Source organism: Pseudoliparis swirei, chromosome 20 (genome assembly GCF_029220125.1).
Source record: "Pseudoliparis swirei isolate HS2019 ecotype Mariana Trench chromosome 20, NWPU_hadal_v1, whole genome shotgun sequence".
NCBI lineage: Eukaryota > Metazoa > Chordata > Actinopteri > Perciformes > Liparidae > Pseudoliparis > Pseudoliparis swirei.
Window position 1 is genome coordinate 15,399,274 of NC_079407.1, and position 12,543 is coordinate 15,411,816.

Below are 12,543 nucleotides of genomic sequence, written 5' to 3' on the forward strand. Positions count from 1 at the left end.
ACTATATAAAAAAGGGCAAACCACGGGATAAATGCGCAATGAGACGGTGTAAAGATAGTTGTAATAGAGAAATGTCATGTCATTATGGAGTGTAGAATTCTGGCCCCAGCTGGCCATGCAATCTTTGCATTTTATAAAATTACAATCCAAACAAAAATGTTCTGCTCATATTCAGTAAAACAGCAATACCACAAAAATAGCCATGAAATGGATGTTGATGTCCTCGGACCAGAGGCCAGTCCACTGCTGGGTGAACCAGTCACTTACTAATCTCAGTATGGCAGCTGCCTCGTCTTTACATGAATGGCCCATTGCTGGCAAGAGAATAAACACAATGCCAAGGACATAGAAGAGCAGCAATACTGCATCAGAAATGTGTTTTATAAATCTGGCTCAACCAGGATTTCCTTCCAGAAGCCATCATTTGCTTTCTTGTCAATGAGTGGGAATACTGGTTATGTAGCATCACAAGTGGAGGCACACATTTCAAAAATCATATGTGGGTCAAAGTCAAGGCCCATTTTAATTACAATATTAATGACAATAGAAATATTAATAATCTATTCAGTTTATGTTGCAAAAAGATACTTAAGAACAGAGAGAACGCCTTATCCTGTGAACTCTTACAAATGTCACTCAAAAAATTTGAGCATTCTGGACTTTTGTTCTTTTATCCAATCACCAACATTTACATGCATTAATATATACATTGTATCCAATTAAAATCTATGGACAGAGCATGTGGAGAAGCCATGCCACTCAGTGTTGCATTGTGCACTGAAGCATCGTGCGTCCTGAAACACACACGACAACTCAAAGCTGCAAATGTTTCCACTTCCTCCAAGCAGCCCCCGATCACATGTTCCAGTACGGTCCTCTTTTAATGCCCTGTGGTGAATTATCACAGTAAACCCTACATTCCATGTAAAGCAGGAGGATACTGGTGTGTAAAAGAGGCGCTCTACTATTGTAGTGCAGGACAATTTCATTAATTTTAATGACAGCATATTGTAGAGGTAATACTCACTGCAAATATGTTATTCCTTTTTTTTTTTTTAATCCCACTCCCCCATAACACATGAACTGACTCCTGCTGGAGGACAAGTCCACAAGGAGTGCGGCGCATTGCTGCCATCGGTAAACGCATCAAACTACTCACATCGCATGCACGTTAATTAACGTGAACTATAGACATGGCTTTGGTTGGTAATCACAAATGTCAAGCTAGCATTAGGACATTGTCTTTGTCTTGCCTTTTTGAAGACTCACGGTCACGTGCAATACAAATGTAGGACTTCTTAGAACTAGCACAGCTTGTGGTGACAAGTTAAATGGCAGGCCAAAAACATCTTACTTTGACTGTCAGCAAACAAAACAATTGGTGGGCAGAGGAATGTGTATTTGAATAGAAACATATTAGTATGCGCCTGAAGCAAAAGAACAACACTGATGACTTTCCTCAATTCAATGTTATATGAAATGTCTACACGAAATAAAGAGCATTCATATGTAGGACTACTTGCTTTTACACTATCAAAGAGCAGCAGTTTGAGTTCTGTGGTATCAAACAAATGAAGATGTTGCTCTGGATTTTTTCTAACTTTTATAATTAGCCAAGTATCTGAAAGACCACCTGATCTCTGAGTAACTCTTCTGGCTTGTAAATCTACAATATAACCTTTGTTCTCCTGCACACTGCGCCTTTCAATGAAGTGAAGCTTATGACGAGACCATGCAAACCAATCTGTGATTACAATTATCTTCCTCTCAAGAGAGTAGGAGAAGATGATTGAGGAAAAGCCTGGCTTTCTATAAGTTTTTTTTTTTTAAACGTTTAAAGTGTTTTGTTTTCCTAAAGCTTACTTTCCTCCATTCATAACAGGAGCATTGTCAAGATTTACAAGCCTGAAAGCAGAGCCTGACCTCCTGTCCTGCTAAGCCTCAAACGGTCAATACATTTCCATAACTATGACACCAGAAGACCATTTCATGCCCCTCTCCCCACCACAGGAGTCACAACAGGCTTTCAAACACAAAGCTGGGATTTTAAATTAACTCACACATCATAAAGTCCTCCAGCCCCTCTCCAGGATGCGCTCTGGGAATTCTCCTTGACTTTGACCATCTTTTACATTTGCAATTCAGCATCTCTTTCTCAGCATCACAAAACTGCCGCCACCTCCACCAGCACCACTTCTTTGTCATTACAATGACACAGACACAAGCTGTATTGTTTGCGTCTGGCAGTGAATGCCGAGCAAGACAATGGCTCGCTGCCGGCTGCTGGAGGTAAAGCTCGGCCCTACACAGGAGTGCTACAGGTACAAACACGAGGTGGAAACCCCACCCTCTAAAAACAGGCTGTGAAGACCTCAGGATATGGTTATAAAACTCACACAAAACATTAAATTACAGACCTAGAGCATGCAAATGCAAACACTGATGGAAACTAATAAAAATACAAACCCTAAAGACACAATTAGATCATAATAGCTTTGGTTCCACCTGATAAATGCAACTACACTATGAATGCACTGAAACTCATGCTTACAGGCCACATGTTGACTGTGTGTTACTGGTGGTGTGATTTAGCACCTCTGTTGGAAGGTAGGAGGTTTGAGGCTGGACAGCCATTTGTCTCTATCGACTGACACAACCACAACACACTGCTATGTAAATACAGAGCAGCAAATGCAATGACTTACCTTACCGTGTACCACGAGAAAATGTCACTTCTGCTTTTCCACAGAAGTCACTGGAGTAATCCCACACATCACTCAGGGGGAACATTTCAAGCCTCACATGAGAATATTATTGATACCCCTCCTACAAGTCCACAGCAGACTGCTCACACAAGGATGAGTTGAACAACTGAGGGAGAGAGGTGACTGTTTGTAGGCCCCCCCCCCTCCTTCTGGCTCCCTCCTTCCTTCTATAATTCCACCCCCCTAAACTACAAACCTACTGCTAGCAGGAATGTGTGTTCCCTCCCTCATCTCCTCTGTGATTGGCCGCGCTCCACTCTGAGAAGCTTTATATTTACACTAAATGTTGCAGCCTTTTAAAAATTGTAATGAACAAAAAGCTGACGAGATCAACAACTGTCAGATTAAGCTGCCTGTCTCAGTCTGAATCAGAAGGGTTACTTAAACCTGCAATAGAAATGTTAGCTGATGTTTGACTTGGATGGAACATCTTTCTTTCATCTCTTTGTAGTTTAAAATAACTCCTCCTCCCCACCGCCATCTGCCTGATGGATAGTGGAGGTCTCCATCGTGGAATATGCCTACTATGAACTATTCATACACTCTGTCATATTCATTGAATGTATTTTAACTCTAAATCTGTCCTTCTGTACACATTACATCTATTGCACCTGTCCATCCTGGAGAGGGATCCTCCTCTGTTGCTCTCCTGCAGGTTTCTTCCCTTTTTTTCCCCCCTGAAGGGTTATTTGGGAGTTTTTCCTGGTCCGATGTGAGGTTTTGGGGCAGGGATGTCTATGTGTACAGATTGTAAAGCACTCAGACAAATTTGTAATTTGTGAAATTGGGCTATACAAATAAACTGAATTGAATTGAATTGATTTGTAAAGACAGGATTCTGAAAAACAAAACTCATGTTCCTTTCTCCTCAAAAGGCAACAAGGGCTGAAAGGTCTCAGTCTCAATGTGTTGCGGTGCATCGTTTGAGTCATTCAGTGACAACCCCAAAATGGACCTGTGAATGAGAAAAGGGCTGGACTTGCTGTTGTCATAGCACCACTGATGTCATGTGGCTATCAAGTCAGCAGTGACAGCGGTGCCGGATCCATTTTGAGGTGATGGAACCGGCAGAGGGAACAGGGGAGAGGGGAGGATCATGGATCGAGGGCACAGCGACGTCTGTTCAGCTGCATCATCTGCTCCAGAAGCAGCTTCACATGCACTGAAAGAAAAATGTGCTCCGAGCTCGTCGATGGTGTAGACACCATGACATCCATGCAGAAGAGAGACGGAGAGAGCACTGAGCTTAGAGAGATTGATTTGCCGTGTCTAGACTTTGTGATGACTGACCAAAATAAAAAGCACTTCGCATCGTGGTCAGGATAACTTCCTCTCAGTGCATTTTTAAGGTTGTGACCCTGATAATAAACTTAACCACTGGGGATTCTTAGTAAAGACAGACATGTCTGGTCTGCAGAAACAACCATACATAATAACCTATGTTCTTATCAAACTCACTGAGCTTGATTTCACCATGTAATCTTTCAGGAAAACGGAATTTAAATGTTTGGTTCTGTGCCAAATTTGCTTCAAAGTCGACTGACAAAACACAATGTCAATTTCAGTTAGTAGACAATTTGTCGGAACGAGATCCAATGACAACAACATACTTGGAAACACAAAATACAATCTGAAGACATGGTGTTGAGAGATTATTATTTATACTCACAATCTAAGTGTCCAAAAAAAATATTGATGTAGTTCCTGGATGGTGCTTTTTGATAGTGGCAATTGACAACCAAATATGAAACCATGTAAATATATAAAAGTTGATGTTACAGGAGATCATCTCATCTGTCCGTGGCCTTGCTACTGGATCAAGGCAGCAGAGCAACAAATGCCTCCATCACTGAAATGTGGGCTGATGCTGAATCCATGTCTGCTCTCACCACAGGAATGTCAGAAATGCAGATTGCTTGCGTGGAGCTCAGCTAAACAAAATACACTGCTGCTTTCTAATCAGACACAAGGTTATTAAACCGGGTGCCAACCACACGCAGCGTCGGCGCGGATTGAACATCCAATACATCGACAGCTCATTCACTAATGTCGGAGCAATTTGGCAGGTGGGATTACATTTACAGTAACATTTAGGACTGCTGATGCTGTCAGGTGTCACAACCAACTGCCAATCACCTTCAGCCGCAGTGAAAAAATTTTTGAAGGTGGAGGAATGAGAGCAATCCATTTCTCAGGAAATACGACTCCTAAAAACATTCCAATAATCTGGTATGCCGTAAATATGTTTGTTCCAAGTCATAATATTGTTTGCATTTTACTTGGATTAATTTGAAAAAAATATATACTAAATCTGGTTGACATTTTCATGTTTGCCAGATTTTGCCAGACTTTGCTCAAGCTGGCTTAAGTTAGTCAGGAAGCCTTTAAAAAAATTATTCCACAGTAAATCCATAGCGGGACTTATTTTTCTTCAGATGTGAGGCCTTTACCATAAACCAATCAGAGGGCTTTAATACTTCTCAGGGCTCTGAACCCGGACTATCTTGCACCCAACAGGATAACTCACAGCACGGCTACTCAAAAATAAAATAGCATTAAATAAAAAGGTCAGTTAAAAATTGACTTCAGACACCGGTTTATAATAACAATTCTAAATGGACATCAATTTGACGCATCAAGAAAATCTAAAGCATTTTAAACTACATTGCATAATGTATTCATTTAGGAAAGGGATACAAAAAACACTAATAATTGGAGAAAAAAAAATAAATACCCAATGCTAATTGTATCATAAGGAGGTAAAGGCAGATTAAAATAACAGAACATGGAAATAAATAACACCACAATATGAAAACGCGATGAAACACCAGTCTATCAGCAACAACAAGAACATTGACCTCCACCGCCAACATGCTTTCTGGTCTCATGATTAAACTGCCAGTTAACACACCGGGCCCCACAATGACGCATCGAGATGTAGATTCAACAGAATGTCTCTGCTTATTCAACTTTATTCCCAAAACTCTACACTATAAATATAAACGAGTGGTCGGCTGGAGACACCATTTGGTTCAGTAGGAGGCAGTTTAACAACACTGAAAAGAACATTCATCACCACAAGGGTTCAAGTGTTTATTCTTTTTAAGGGTCTTCTCAATCACAGCAACATGCATCCCCCTCTGATGAAACTCATGATCCATTATACTGAAAAATAACACTACGTACAACTGATATCTCAAGAGAAAAGTGCAACTGTTACGCAAGACATGAAAGTAACCCCAGCCCCAGAAGAGATCGTTAGCAGAGGATCCAGTAGTCTCCAGCAGTGAGTTGCCTCTCAAGAGAAGACTTCAAAGACACCGGTATAGAGGGGGAAATCATTTAGAATGCACGGGGAAATATTGACTGGTCGAGCTGAACCTATATGCATCATGAGTAGCTCTCAACACTAGTTATGAAAAGATACTTGGAACATGTTACAGTTGCCAAAACGTAGGATAGGGTCAAATACAGTGTATACTATGCAATCGTTACAGAAAGCACACAGACTATATCGTAGGCTGTCAAGAATGTGTGAGAGAGATACTTTAGTAATCACACAAGGGGAAATTATGTAACTACAGAAGCATGAAAGCATCTACGGCTCAGTAAGCGCTAGGCCTTCATAAGAGTGTGCAAATGCCGAACACACAATTTCCTAGAGGCTGTGGAAACATCCCTAAATGTACCTATATGACCAATATCTCAAATTGCCCAAATATTCAATTTATGATATTTTAAAAAAAATAAAAAAACAGAACAAAAAGTATTTTTCCTGCATGAATTAGTTCAAACGATTAAGCAATTATCAACTTCTTCATTTTCTTTCAGTTGGCTATTTGATTACCTTAACATGTAGTTAGGACCTACCTTACACTAAAAAAAAGGCATTTGAATGAAAGTTATTCTTTATGTAACCTAGACTTCTTTAAAACAATTTCACGTTATCTTTTCATTTCGCAAAGTTTTAACCTCGATTAGAGATCTTTTGACTGCATATCACCAAATAAATGCTTCAGATTCACACTCAGGATAACACATTATTGCAGTATGCCACTTCAAAACATATCGCAAGCCAGAGTCTACTACCTCAAGGAAACAAAAGGGCATTGGGAAGTCGTTTATTATTGATGCATGGTAAAGTTAGCTTAGTTCCAATCTCCCAAAAGTGGCGTATAGCCTCAGCAGGCTAGCGCACATGAAACTGATTATCACCATTCATGTGCATTTCTGCCAGCCAGTCATACGTTTCTGCATCCAGCTCAGAAATGGGAGGAGCTGAGCTTTAATGCTCATCTGTCATGTCTTTATAAAGCCCATGACCATTGTGGAGACAGATTAACTTGGTGCACCATCCACTGGGCTATATATATATATACACACACATTTTAAAATAGCCCTCTAATATTTTCAGAAATTCTTTTTCCGAGGCTAACAACCTCAAAAGGAAGCTTTGAAGCTTGAGTCAATACACAACAGTGCAGGCGAGTCGAATATATTTGTGGAAAACACTCGTTTGCTTGTTTTAAAAAAGGAGCGGGCCACGGCGTAGGGCCTATTATTTTTTACTTTGATGAGAAGAATATTCAATTTATTTTGTTATTCTTCGCGAGGAAGCCCATGTCTTCACGTTGAGAATCATACAAAATGCTAAAGAGGTTGTTTTCGGGGAAAGCATCTGGGATCAAATCTTGGCACGCCTTCCCCAAATCATGCTGTCATCACATCATGAATTCACCATATATGATGTCACTTTGTCAGATGCTGGAATATGTGTGGCAACTTCTAGTCTTCTGCATCCGTGATCAAAATGTGTAGATTTTAATGCATGTGAAATACCTAAGTATGTTTAAAGATATTCTGTGAATCACTTGCAAAGCAGCACCTGTGCCAGATGAAAGCAATACTACCGTCTCTCAGATGTGTACAATCTTGCTGTGGAGAACAATGAGAATCCTCCTGTCAACTATAAAAAAATGGTGGCAGACAGCCTGAGACTGAAGCACATCAATAGTTCTCTCTAATGGAGACAGATGTCCTGTCAGGAGGAGCAAGGGAAGACTGGGCTTTGGTCTTAAACTCAATACAACATGGATGTTAACCGAACGGGAGGGAAAACCATGGCTGTCCTTCATCCATCAACTTGGGCTGAATGGCAACAAAGAAATAAGAAAACTCTTCAAGAAAGGCTCAATGCAAAGTTTAAGAGCGTGACTCAAATATAGAAAATAATCGTGTGTCCTGTAAAAGACAACCTGTAAATATTTTAAGGCTGCAACTAATAATCCATTTCTTTCATTTTTGACTTTTTTCATTAAATTATTGTAATTGTTTCATACAAAATGCACATCTTAATTTTCAACAGCCTGGGATACAATCTTCAAATAGTAAGCCCTTTCTGACAAACAGTTAAACTGTTTTGATAAAACTGAAGAATAAAATATAATTCAAATTATAAAACTGAATTATAAAATATTCAATAACATAAAACAGAAGAGCAACTGTCAACACTTTTGATCAACTAATCAGATCAGCAAATAATTGTTTTGAGGTTTACATTTATTGAAAAAGCTTAAGGATGGGATTTACATTCACTGAACAGAGCTTCTTGTCAGCATCAGCCAATATGAAATATTCAGAAAGACACGCAGTTCACCGAAGCCCAGAGTTTATTCAAATACTTTGTCAGCACTGTGAATCTGTGAACTGCAGTAACGTCGACTATGATCTCTTTTATGGAATATGACTATGGGCCATTTTTATGACATACTGGCAGAATTGTTGTTCATACATACATACATAAAGTACATTTATACTATATCATGAAACATCGCGTCTATGGCAGATGAACCACCCTCAACCGTAACACTCCAAGACGGTGATGAAAGATGCTCAGCAGCCAATCAGGACAGCGCTTCAATCCATGGAGAACTTCCACAACCAGTAATGTAGAAAGGAGGCTATCATGGACCCCAAGCACCCAAACGTGTCTGTCTAAATTAATCAAATTATGTTTTACCAAACTATAACTTTTTTAATAACATGTTATTGTGGAATTTGATTTTTAATGAAATGCTATATTGGACTTTTTTGTGGACCATTTTTCTGCCATTATATATTATGAATTTTAGTGACATGTCTTCATGGCATACTATAGAAAGACTTTTTAAGGACGAACAATATGAGCATTTTAATTACATCCTGAATGACTAATTAATTTCTACCTTAGCAGATAATCAATTATGCTCGGAGTCTCTGCCTTTGTGTGTGTTGTAATCCGAGCTTCTCCCTTCTGCGTAGACATGCCTGGGCCGGCTGTTGCCGTGTTGAGAGGCAATAGAAATGCTCAGAATCCCGTATTTTTACCTTTAAAGATGGTATTTTCTGTTCACGACAGTCAGTCACTTACAAGTCATCACAGGTTTCCTGGCAGTAAAGATTTCCAGCTCTGTGGTTAAGGTTTTACGCGAGTACCCACAACACACCTCCTCTTTTCATGTGTTAGTTATGTCAAACACGCAGTTCCACTGAGGACCAAAGCTAGCAGTTACAGAAATCAAACATGTAAAAGACTCTGGTATTAAAAATAAAACATTGATTTTACTACATTCAAAACCACTGTCAATATTAATGCAGAAGATCGTAGTGACTTTCTTGGGATGACAGTTTTCATTCTCGGCTCGGTACATTGTTGGCTTGGCATTTAGCACACTAGATTCACACTTCAGTATTTACTTTGCAAAGACATGAAGAGTTATGTGCAAGTGGGACAGAAATGAATAATTCACAAAGAGGACTTATCAGGGTTAAATTATGCGCATTTCAAGAAATCATCCGTGTTTGGCAATACATGCTATACGCACATGACGAACAAAGTCATGGATTGTACACAAAGCCAACAAATTACCATATGAATGTTTAGACATTCTTTCATGTGTGGCTCGGCTAGTCGCTACACGGCCTCGCGTTGGGCTAACCTTTGAGATCTTTGAGATGTTGAGTTAAAGAGTGTCGACACAAGCCAGAAGGCGAGCACAACTAGTTTCAACTTGACCACATAAAGACAGAAAGAGGGTGAGGTCTCTGTGCAGGCATGTCACACAAGTGAGCTCAGGTTACCAGCGAGGACCCAACAGCAGACACTGAAATCATTCTGCTGGATGTTCCTCAGTATGGTTGTTCTCCTCCCATGGTTGTCCAACACAGACCAAAGGACCCAAGCTGCCAATTGGGTCATTAATAGTTTCTGGAACCACTGCAGTAAACACCTTCCAACGGTCAATCATTGCCACCTCCTCAACTTGAGACTTAGATAACGTTTAGGTCCTCCACCGAAACAACTAGTGCCCATTACAACGCACCAAACTTAAATGGATTAATCCACCCAAACTCTAAAGCATCGGTGAAGCTCCAAACACTGACTGTGAAATGTTTATGCATTTAGACATATTGTGACCAAACAACTGGATAGATCAATGGACGAAAGGTGAATTAGCAGACATTCAAACCCAAAAAGTTATCACAGCAGCAATGATTTGTTTTGACAGCTTCAGAGTAGAATTGAGCCATTTGTGCTATAAAGTTCTCGATAGAAGTAACCCTACCACTGAGTCAACATAGGGTGCCGTTGAAATTAATGCAATTGTTTATACAGTGCTATAAGTCTGAACATAGTCATTTGCTTTTGGGATATAAGAATCCATAGTGACGAATGTAATCAGACAATGAAACTTAAATCACATTAAGATACGAATGACTTTCCCTATTAATTTCTAATATTCACTCGGAGCCACACGTCAGCAATGTGGTTGAACAACTGTGTGGTTTGTTTAAATGTTAGAGAATCAATTAATATTTTTCTAATTGAATATTTATCTAAACAGTCCTTTGAAAGTCAAATCTCTTGAGAGACACACCTGGCCAAAACAGCACACCACTTACAGTATAAATAGAAATAAAAACACAACAGACAAGAAATACTATCGTCAGAAAGCAGTTGGATTTCTCAGTTGCATGTAGATAGTGGGAAAGAAGTACTGCAATACTCCCATTGTCTTACATGTCTCACCAGCTGATTGCCTTCGGTTTGATTGGCTGCAATCTAAAAACCTATCGATTATTGTCAGTGTGCTGGCGAATAAACAGGTCTCCTGTTGTTGTCCAAGTAGATGGCTGGATCACACTGAGCACATCAACAGAGAGTGGAGGAATAGGCTGCAGATGGTTTAAGAGCCGTCTATGGCTGTTACGACATGAAATGAAGCCACTGCTCCCAAAAGCCATCTTTTCAAGGCCACAGGTGTGTTGTTTGATCAATTAGGATGATGACACAACTCCCTTTTTAAAAACTGTTACATTTCCTTAGATGTTAAAGTAAGAATTTGACTCAATCACTGAACATCTTCGGTAATTAGTAATTACTTATCGGTGTAGCAGTGACGATGCAAGCATGTCTCAACTCCCCTTGGCTGATGCTTTTACCATTGCCTGTTTGTGGGTCGTTGTCATGCTAGACTCACAAATACAAGCTGCTGACTGAGAAAAACCTTGTGCTCCCAGTGGTAGGATTTATTTTGTGTTGTAGAAGAAACGCCATTTCTCTTGGCAGCAACAAAACAGTGACAGCAAACACGAGACGCATCCTCAAGATGTGTATATCGTTTACACGTCAAGGGCTAAAGCTGCTGCAGCGCAAATAATAATAAAAAACGTTGCAATAAAGGCGTCATGTCCCATGAGTTAAATGTGTTGCAGCGCTACGAAAAAGCATCTGCTTAGTCACCTCTGCAATTACACCTGCTGTGATGCTCACAGCCACACAGAAACGGGACGGGAAGACCTCCAGCAGCAGACTGTGACGATGCAACTAACGCGACACCATAAGGTCAGCGGAGGAAAGCAACTGCGCGAATGAGCCATCATAGCCGTTCACTTGAGTCACCTGCACATGATCCGTCTGCCAAGGCCATGTGTAAATGTGCAGCTGCACGAGCCCGGATCGTCATGTCGGCTCCAACACCAAACAGATGCAACGAGTCAGAGCGAACGAGTCCGTTTCATGCAACGATGCACCGCAGCGAGGCCACAAGCGGAGTCTCCTCTTCCTCACAGAAAGCTAGAAGACCTCGAAGGCATCACGGCGGACAGGCTGCCGGTCAAACCAACATCCTATTGCGAATGGACATCCGGTATTTGCCAGTGGAGCATCTGTGCAGGATGCGCATTCACGTACTGCTCTCGAAGTGTCTGGACGTGCAGGTTACACGGCTGTAGCCCATGTCCACCGTCAATGCAGGCTACGTGGATGATTTTTACCGACGTCGGGATGAATGAATTGACGACAGATGCGCAACACCCCATGTCAAAAACACACACACAAAACGCAGCATGTCGGCCTTTTCCACTGGATCCCTCGGTGCAGCAGTACATGTCACCCCTGATAAACTTGTGTGATTGAGTGACGCGACCATGCCTGCACGGCGCTAGGACCACGCGGAAATATGATCGGACATCGAGCCAATTACCCGTTTCACGATTAAGAGAGCCTGCGTCCCGCCGTCCTTACGTACCCGTCTCCACCGCCGTCGGGTTCTGCCTGCGTCCGCTCTGACATTGAACTCCTCATGTCTCTCACAGCGTCGTTGCCCGTCCGCGCCTCTGAATCCTGCCGCCCGTCCGAGCTCTGCGGGTCCACAGACCACGCGTGTTGTTTCCACACCGCTGAAAGGGGCGGAGCCCACGGTCCTTGGAGACGGCGTGCAAGTGGATCGCGAGAACG

At 41.2% G+C, this 12,543-nt stretch overlaps 1 protein-coding gene across 2 annotated transcripts in view; it reads right to left on the reverse strand.

The window, feature by feature from the left end:
- The window catches only part of tiam1b (TIAM Rac1 associated GEF 1b), a 41,649-nt gene extending 29,234 nt beyond the window's left edge, over positions 1-12,415 (reverse strand). For both annotated transcript variants that reach the window (XM_056440529.1, XM_056440528.1), the window contains exon 1: positions 12,335-12,415. The gene's annotated coding sequence lies outside the window, so the exon portion shown is untranslated. The remainder of the gene's footprint in view (positions 1-12,334) is intronic.
- Between the last annotated feature and the right edge of the window lie 128 nt (positions 12,416-12,543).